Genomic DNA, 10,234 nt, shown 5'->3' on the forward strand with positions numbered 1-10,234 from the left:
CCATTGTGAGAATAAAATTGGTAGGCTCTCTAGATAATAGGATCTGTCAAGTGCTTGCCAGGAGGAAAGTATGTAGGATATGTATATAAGTGCTCATAGAACGTGCTGATGGGCAACTGGCTTCCATTCTTTCACTTTTGCTATCTGGTGTGAAAAACAGTTCTACTCATGCACGTTCATGTCTCTGTAAATCACTCTACATCTTGCAGTTATGAACTGCCTCCTCTAAAAAGCATTATGTTGACGAGATGCGGCTTGTTGCATCTATGTTTGCAAAGCATAAAACACAATTTCTCTCAAAGTATTTGCTGCATCCAGAATTTCTGTTTGATAAAATAAACTTGGGTAGCATGGAATCGATGCTGACAGTGAACAGGTGCTGTTGAGAATTAATTGCATAGTAATATCTCTGCAGGCTATAAAATGAAGTGCCAGTAGAGGGCGTCCTCTGCACATTGCAATGGCTATTTGCTAAATTTGGAGCTGTGGCAGCAGTGTTCGCTCCATGGATTCAGGAACATATGAGATAATTTATTAGATCTAGTTCTTAACACACTGGAAGTGAGCTGTCATTCTACACATTCTTTTGTCAAGTGTCAGCAGTAATAATAAAAATGGAAATGGACTGCCTTCAAGTCGATTCCGACTTATGGTGACCCTATGAATAGGGTTTTCACGGTAAGCAGTATTCAGAGGGAGTTTACCATTGCCTCCCTCTGAGGCTGAGAGGCAGTGACTGGCCCAAGGTCATGCAGTGGAGAAAGTGGATTGAGATCTCTCTCACTCTCACTCTCACAATAATAGAACCAGAGGTCATCTAATGATGTTGAATTGTCTTGGAAACATAGGAAACTGCCTTATTCTGAGCCAGACCATTGGTCCAACTAGCTCACTCCTGTTCTTCAACCTTGGGTCCCCAGATGTTGATGGACTACAACATCATCCCTGACCATTTACCATGCTGTCTGGGGGTGATGGGAGTTGTAGTCCAACAATATCTGGGGACCTAAGGTTGAAGAACAGTGGTCTACACTGACTGGGGGCCGGTCTCCAGGGTTTCAGACAAGGGTCTCTCCAAACTCTACCTGGAGATGCCGGGGATTGAACCTGGGCCCTTCTGTATGCAAAGCAGTTGTTCTGCTACTGAGCTACGGCCCTGTCCCTTGTTAATTGGTCTGAACAGACAAAAGGGAGTACGTTTTGCACACAGCACAAACTTAAAACTCAGACTGCTTTAAAAGGGGATTGGACACATTCATTGGGGAATAAAGCTAGCAGTGGCTACTAGTCATGTCTCCGAATACCAGTCTTTGGGGAACAACAGCAGGAGAGGGCTGTCTGCTTGTGGGCTTCCTGTAAAGATCTAGCTAGGCATTGTGGGATACAGGATGCAGGACTAGATAAGCCTTTGGTCTGATCCAGCAGGATCCTCCTTCTGCTCTTAGACACCCAGGGCTGTGCAGAACCATATTGTGTTTTGAGCAGTGATTTGACCTGGTTTATAGTCACCTGGAAAAGGACCCACCCTTGCCTGTAATTGGGGAAGAGGGACTGGGGCTCAGTGATACCACCCATGCTTTTCATGCACAAAGCTCCAGGTTCAATCCTTAGCATCTCCAGTTTAAAAGCTCAGCAGCAGGTGATGGGGAGCACCTCTGCCTGTGATCCTGGAAAGCCACTACTAGATGGATGCATAGTCAAATCTGGTATAAGGCAATTTCTTATGCCCGTGTCACCCTTGTTACGGAGCAAAGTGAAAGTTTTGCTTATCCCACCAAATGGGGTGGGAAGCCAGGTCATGGTAAATGTCACCTGAATGTTTCTGGTCCCAATTCAATGTGATAACAAAGGATCCATTTTTTAAATTTGATTTTTTTAAAAATATAGTGATTTGTATTCTGCTTTCTCAACAATGTTGAGCACAAGTTATATAGTGATATGTTATAATACGGACGTTGTTCACATACCTCTACCCGTTTTCAGCAATGCCTTATTCTGATGCCTCTGCTCTTCAACCTCTCCCCCTGCTTTTAATCATTATTCTCACATTTATTTGTATGATTGTACTGGGATTATCTTCCTCAGATGTTGGACACCATGACCTCTCATTTTATGTATCTGAAAACAGTTACAATAAACAATTTGTTCAAAAAACCTACCAACAACGTTGAGCTCAAAGGGGCTCACAATGGCAATGGGTTGCATTCAGCTAAATCCTAGACCCACTGCAATTCATGAATCTAAGTTAGTCTTGTCTATTAACTTCAGTGGAACGACTGAGTAGGATTGGATATCACCCATAAAAACTAGCAAGCATCAGTATAATTATATCAAAGCACACAATAGCATATAAACAGAGCGAAACCAAGCAAATTCACCACACAATTCTTACAGTTCAATGCAAACTCAACTTCATTCAAAAAATCTCAGATATAGCTGCTGAGCACCAACCCAGTGGCAGTTGACCTACTCTCTGTGAGAAGGGACTTCTTCACCCAGAGGTCACAAGGGAGATGTGGCTGGTCTCACTCAGCCCTGAATGGAACAAACACTCCCTCAAAAACAGGCGCACAATCCCAGGTATATTGAACATGTCAGTGAATGTGTGTGATCCTGTAAGCAGTCTCTTGCCTCATTTTCCCGTCTGTTTTATCAGAGGAGGTGGCAGCAAATGTTTTTCCCATTATGATGGGATGGATGTTGTGGAGGAACCAGGGCCAGGTGTATGTGTGTGTGTGGGGTAATATGCCTCTGTACAGCAGAGCTTGGAAAAAGTTACTTTTTTGAACTACAACTCCCATCAGCCCCAGCCAGCATGGCCACTGGATTGGCTGATGGGAGTTGTAGTTCAAAAAAGTAACTTTTCCAAGCTCTGCTGTACACCATGCATATCGAACAGGGGTCGCCAATGTTTTTGGGCCAGTGGGCACATTTGGAATTTTGAGAAAGTGCTGTGGGGTTTCATTCATAAAATGGCTGCTGCAGGGACATGGCATAACACAACTCGGCTGCCATGGGGATATGGCATAATGATGCCACATCTAAAAAAACAGAAAAAGACAGGGTCACAAAATGGTGCAGGCATGCCCCCCACATCAGCCACCACTGCGCTCCCTCACAGAGAGAAGCTGTTTGCACCTCACCTCTGTTAAGAAGCGGTGGGAGGGTGGGCATCCAGTCCTGGCATCCAATGAAATAGATAATATTCTGTGTAAGAGAGGCTGCATCAGTGCAAACAGGAACTGAGCAGGAAGAGCAAACAATCTCTTGAGCATTGTGAATTTTTGAGAGAATATTTATGAGACCTATCACGAATCCCAGATGTAGAGGCACATAGCACCCTCCCCAGACTGCAGCTGCCCAAAGATGTCATGTGCTAGCATCGGGCCAGAAGAGCAGGACCTGCATTGAAATGCTTGTCTGGTCTGACCACTTTGTCACCATCACATCTGCTCATTCTGCGTTCTCAGCTCTCCAGTTCAGTCATGCCTGTCCATCTTGAGAGAGCTAAAAAAAGGGACCTCTGCTTTAAGAATTTTGGAGCATTAAACTGGTCACCATTCTAAGACCCACTGCTTGAGAAGACTGGTTGGCTCATGAGGGTGGGGGACAGGGATAAGGATCTGGCCCGCCAGCTGGATCCAATTCACCATCTCTGTCTTAACTCAACCTTCAAGGAGATTAGGGCAATGCACACAGGGCTTTTCCTTCGTTTTCCCCTTACAGCATGTCTGTGAATTGGGTAACACTCCAACATGCACCTGTCGGCACACATGGATTGTCTTCAGGGGCTCTCTCTGGGAGCCTTGGCATCCGACAGAAGACGGGTGATGGCTGGAGAGAGGGAGAGAGAATGGGAGAGAGATTGCCTTCGTGTTTCAAGCAGAGCATCTGCTTGGTATGCAGAAGGTCCCTGGTCCAGTCTCCAACATCTGTAGGCAGGACTGGGAGACAGTCTTACTGGAACCTTACCCAGAGAGCCACTGCCGGTCAGTATAGAAAATACTGAGCTAGATAGACCAATGATCTGGCTCAGGATATGGCAGCTTCCTATATTGAGTGCATGGTTGAGTGGGGGGTTTGAACCTAGGCTTGCCCACTTCCTGTCCAATATACATCACCGTCACAGTGCATTGTAACTTCAGATACACTCCAGCTGATTATTTGTTAATATTCTCTCTCTCTCTCTCTCTCTCTCTCTCTCCAGACTCCACCAGATGCAATCCATAATAATAATACTACTAATAAATTTTAATTTATGTGTCGCCTATCTGGCCGATGGCCACTCTAGGCGACGTACATGTAAACAGTTAAAACACAATGTGATAAAATACATTAATACAATATATAAACAATACAGCAGCAACAACAATATTAGTGCAGGGTAAGAGGCATTTCAGTCATAAAAGTTAACCCTCCCCGGAAATCCCAAAGGCCTGTTGAAAGAGCCAGGTCTTTAAGGCTTTACGAAATACATTTAGGGAAGAGGCGTGCCGTAGATCTTGTGGGAGGGAGTTCCAAAGGGTGGGGGCCGCCACTGAGAATGCCCTCTCTCTAGTTCCCGACAATCTAGCTGTTTTTGTCGGCGGGATTGAGAGAAGGCCCTGTGTGGCTGATCTTGTCGGGCGGCATAATTGGTGGCGTTGAAGGCGCTCCTTTAGATAAACTGGGCCGAAACCGTATAGGGATTTAAAGGTTAATACCAACACCTTGAATTGGGCCCGGAAGACAACTGGAAGCCAGTGTAGATCGAACAACACTGGTGTGATGTGATGCCGGCGGCGACTGTTCGTAAGTAGTCGAGCCGCCGCGTTTTGTATAAGTTGTAGTTTCTGGACCGTTTTCAAGGGTAACCCCACGTAGAGCGCATTACAGTAATCCAATCGAGAGGTGACCAGGGCGTGTACTACCAGTGGGAGCTGATGAACAGGAAGGTAGGGTTGCAGCCTTCGTATGAGGTGTAGTTGATACCAGGCTGCCCGGCACACTGCCGAAATCTGAGCCTCCATGGACAGCCTGGAATCAAGCACAACCCCAAGGCTGCAGACCTGGTCCTTCAGGGGTAGACTCACCCCATTGAACTTCAGGTCAACATCTCCCAACCTTCTCTTGTCCCCCACGAGTAGCACCTCGGTCTTATCGGGGTTCAACTTCAGCTTGTTCCTTCCCATCCATCCACTCACGGATTCCAGGCACTTGGACAAGGTCTCCACAGCCAACTCTGGTGAAGATTTAAACGAGAGATAGAGCTGAGTGTCATCCGCATATTGGTGACACTGCAGCCCAAATATCCTAATGATTGTCCCCAGCGGCTTCATATAAATGTTAAATAGCATGGGAGAGAGGATAGAGCCCTGTGGCACACCACAATTGAGAGGCCAAGGGTCTGAAACCTCCTCCCCCAATGCTACCTGTTGATGCCTATCGGAGAGAAAGGAACGGAACCACTGTAATACAGTGCCTCCAATTCCCAATCCCTCCAGGCGCTGTAAAAGGATACTGTGGTCGACAGTATCAAAAGCCGCTGAGAGATCGAGGAGGACACGAAAGGTGAATTCTCCCCTATCTAATGCCCTCCTCATATCATCTACCAGAGCGACCAAGGCTGTTTCAGTTCCATGACCAGTCCTGAAACCCGATTGGTATGGATCCAAGTAATCCATTTCATCCAAGTGTGTCGACAACTGGTTGGCCACCACTCGCTCAATGACCTTGCCCAAGAATGGTAAATTTGAAATTGGGCGAAAGTTATTGAAAACTTGGGGATCCAAGGAGGGCATGGCAGGCCTTGATGCTTTGTGCCAGTACCCTGCTCTTGATTTTCTCCATAGGTAAGAGTCTGGCTGCGTGCACACCATACTTTTAAAGCGCATTGAAAGCAATGGCTTCACCCATAGAAGCCTGGGAATTGTAGCTCACCCCTTACAGAGTTACAGTTCCCAGCATCTTTAACAAACTACAGTTCCCAGGACAAAGCCTTATACCAGGCCAGACTGTTTGTCCATTTAGCCCAGTATTGTCCTCTCTGAGTGGGAGCGGCTCTCCAAGGTCTCAGGCAGGGAGAAGCTTCTATACGCAAAGCAAATGCTCTACCACTAAGCTGCAGCCCTTCCCATCTGCATCTGGGTAGATCTTCTTGCACAAGTGCTTACCAGGCCATAACACAGAGGCTTGGTGAATACTGGAAAGGGGGTCAGGTTCTATTGAGCTACAGCCCTTCCCCAAAGAAGTGTGTGCTCTGATTAGTTCAGGGACAATTGATCACAAGGGAAAGTGCATGGGTTAGTTCCATCCAAAGCTGCTGGGTGACCAACTGGAAAGTGTGTGAAGGACTTTCCTTTACCATGCCATCACCAGGTATGTCTCTGGAGTAGCAAGAGTGGAGGAAAGATCCATGCTTGTGCTGGCTGCCAGGGTCTGCTGGTGGTAGCTCCTCATACCATTACTCCTGAAGTCCACTGGCACATGCCAAAGTCTTTGCATCCTGCCCTCTGCAGGGGCCTAGATTGTGTCCATGCGTTCTGGCATCACGCGCGCTGCACTGCCTTGTTCCTCCACTCATTCTTTCCTAGGCCAACACCCCGGAGCTACTCCCTTTGCGTGTGTCAAGAGGTGCTGGGGGAGGCTGAGTTGAGGATCACACCCAATGCATGAAGAAAACACCTGCTGTGAAGCTGCTTCTCCCATCAAATGTGCTTGCCCTTACAAAAATTCATTAGTGCTAAAAAAAACAACAAAGCAACCCGACAACCCACAACACAAGCTAGCCATACAAATTAAAAGTGCTTTAATTGCAAACAAGATAAATAGCATGATGCACTGGAGCGTGCCTGGAAAACACACACATCTGGGCATGTTTTTAGATGTTTAGATAGGCTGCAAAACATTTAAATGTGATAATCACTTATCTTTAATTGCAGGTTGAAATCCCCCCCCAATTAATTAGTGGCCCATGAAGGAACTTTTGCCATACCAGCTGCACAGATTATCTTGGCTCTTTCTCCCCACCCTCTGACATCCTATATCAGCTTTAATGGAATTTAAGATAGCTTTTCCAACCAGGTTGCATCCAGGACTAGGATGGCATCCTCACCATACTGGAAAAGTTACTTTTTTGAACTACAACTCTCATCAGCCCAATGCAGTAGCCCTGCTGGCTGGGGCTGATGGGAGTTGTAGTTCAAAAAAAGTAACTTTTCCAAGCTCTGCTTATGCCACTTTAATAGTCATGACTTTCCCAAAAGAATCCTGGGAACTATAGGTTGTAAAGGATGCTGGGAATTGTAGCACTGTGAGGGGTTTTCTAACAACTCTCAGCACCCTTAATAAGCCACAGTTCCTAGGATTCTTTGGGGGATGCCATGACTTAAAGTTGTATAAGAGTGGATATGATCTAGTCCTTTGAGGCCCCTCCAGACTAGGGAGGGGGAGAAATATATGAGAACTGAAACACAGCCATCCTTTGAAATTTGCACTTATTTGAATTTTGCAGTGCAGTTCACCAATCAAGCAATGTTTACAAAAATGCCTATGTTAGGGGAAAATGTGTATAAAAATGAATATATGAGTGAAAATAACATTCAAAAATGCATTATATAATGAGAAATTGTTTTAAAATGTGTCTATTAGTCAACACTGTGTACAAAAATGTGTTTATTAGAAGTTGCATGGAAGTGCTAGAGAAGATTCATGCAATTTTCTTTTTGACTGCAAGTTGCTGCAGAAATGTGAAGAACTGTGTTTAAGATTGGAAAAATGAGAAACTAAGAGAACCAAAATTGACAGAACTTTCCATCTCTGCTCCAGACTGGTGTATTCTGCAACATGTCATTGGTGTAATAATATTGCATTAGTGATGGACTCATACTGGACCACCAACATATCATTCTGCTTTATTAGTTGTCTGACAATGTTTCCCCAGTGTTACTGCATTATTGCCATCTGGAGGGGCAGAGCCAAAAAACGCTGGAACATTTATAGTATAAAAAGTTACAGGATTTCAGCAGGGTGCTACCGGACATGCACTCATTGGAAACAAAGCAGTATGCCCACAGAAATAGCATTGATAGTGGGATTGTGTGTAATTGCCCTGATACCATCATGAGGACAAGTAATCATGAATGCACAATAAAACAGACATCTGAAAGGGGCCTTAGTTTGTCTTTCAGGGTGAAACTTTCCATATAATGGCCAAGGAGAAGTGAAACTGACAGTGCTCTTTTTGAAACTTCAGTAAACCTTAGGATCATAGAACCATGGAGTTGGAAGGGGCCTATAAGGCCATCGAGTCCAACTCCCTGCTCAGTGCAGAAATCCAGATTAAAGTATACCCGACAGGTGGTTGTCCAGCTGCCTGTTGAATGTCTCCTGTGTTGGAGAGCCCACCACCTCCCTAGGTCATTGGTTCCATTGTCATGCTGCTGTGAAAAGTTAGGAAGTTTTTCCTGATGTTCAGCCGAAATCTGGCTTCCTGCAACTTGAGCCCATTATTCTGTGTCTTGTAGTCTGGGACGATCAAGAAGAGATCTTGACCCTCTGTGTGGCAACTTTTCAAGTACTTGAAGAATGCTATCATATCTCCCCTCAGTCTTCTCAAGGCTAAACATGCCCAGTTCTTTCAGCAGGAAAACTCAAAATCCCCACCCTTACGCCCATTCTTCCGTGCAAAAATCTCTACATTAGGCAAATTGTATACAAGAGTGTTAATTGGGAGACATTTTTCTTAAATGTTGACAAATTTTCATGAGGATTTATTTTTTACAAAACTTGCAAATTGCTGCAGAAATGTGGAGAGCTGAATTTAATTGCCCGCCTTTTGCTGCTGCCCTTGCTTTGTATAAATTAATTTTTCCCTGCTGGAAAAACAAATCAATATAATGATATTATATTGATATTTTCTCAAAATATCGATATTAATACCTATATTTTTGAGGTGACTTTTTTTAATCCGCTTTAGATTTTTTAGGAAAAAAACCCAGAAATGTTGTGAGCCCTGCTGGAGAGGGGTGTACTGATGAGAACAAAGTGGAGGGCGAGGACCTATAGTGGGATGTTTGAGCTGGTGAAGGGCTGAGCGGGGAGTGGTACGCAGAAGGTTCCCCAGCTCTGAACTCTGACAGTTCAACCCCAGCAGCTCCAGATACCCCTGTGAAGAATCAACTTGACCAGCTGGTTGTTTCCCAGCCTGAAGCTTCCCCTCTCCCTGCACCCGCATTGCCAGCAGGCAGCCCTCCTCCCTCGGAGGGGGAAGATGGGACGGTGATGGAGGCTCTGCCCTCGGCCTGTGCCAGGAGGTGAATGCGGCAGGAGATTCAACAGACACAGCTGAGGCGGAGTGTTTGCCTGCGTAAGAGCTCCCAACAGTGACAGTTGGCAGATGCAAGCAGGGTGCCCGCCCACCCTTACTTAAGCCAAGTGAGGGAGGGAATAGTTGCTGAGACAATGTCTTAGTGATGCGAAGTTGCGCCTAGTTAGTCCTAAAGAGATGCTGAGTTCTGAGTAAGCCATAGGTAGATTCATGAAGCACACTGAATTGAAATGGTCTCCTACTACAATATAGTAGGGCCCCGCTTTACAGCGTTCCGTTTTCCGGCGTTCTGCTGATGTGGCGGCTTTCAGTTAGGGGAAATTCCCTGTTTTAAAGCCGATTTTGCGCTTTTGTGGCATTTTGCAGCATTTTCGCATCATTTTTGCGCGACGCTACCCATTATAGTCAATGGGTTCTGCTTTACGGCGATTTCTGCTTCATGGCGGGGGCCTGGTCCCTAACCCGCCTTATAAGTGGGGCCCTACTGTAAAAGGAAAAACCACAGCCATGTCTGAATCGGAGTTCTTCGAGCTAAGGCAGGACAGGAAACTAGGCACAGAGAGATGTTACTTCAAAATTCTCTCCGCAAAGATAGAGAATATGAGATAGAATGATCAAATCCAATGGCAATTCCCTTCATTAGTTACAAGGAGTGAAGGAAGTTTAATCAGAGAGAAAGGGAGGAAAGATGGGAGAGCTGGAGGACAGGGCGGTCAGAAGTTGCTAGATAAACCACCAGAAACAAAATGGAATACATGGGAGTTATTGGGCAGAGAAAGGGGAATAGCTGAAAGTGACGATTCACCTGCCCACTAAAAACCATTGAAGCAAACCATCTTCAAATACGTGTGGTGTGGAGCCATATTGTTCTACACTTTTCATATTATCAGCGGATTGGGTTAGCATGGATTTACAGAGGGAAACTGC

The sequence above is a fragment of the Rhineura floridana genome, chromosome 15 (assembly GCF_030035675.1).
Source record: "Rhineura floridana isolate rRhiFlo1 chromosome 15, rRhiFlo1.hap2, whole genome shotgun sequence".
Lineage (NCBI taxonomy): Eukaryota > Metazoa > Chordata > Lepidosauria > Squamata > Rhineuridae > Rhineura > Rhineura floridana.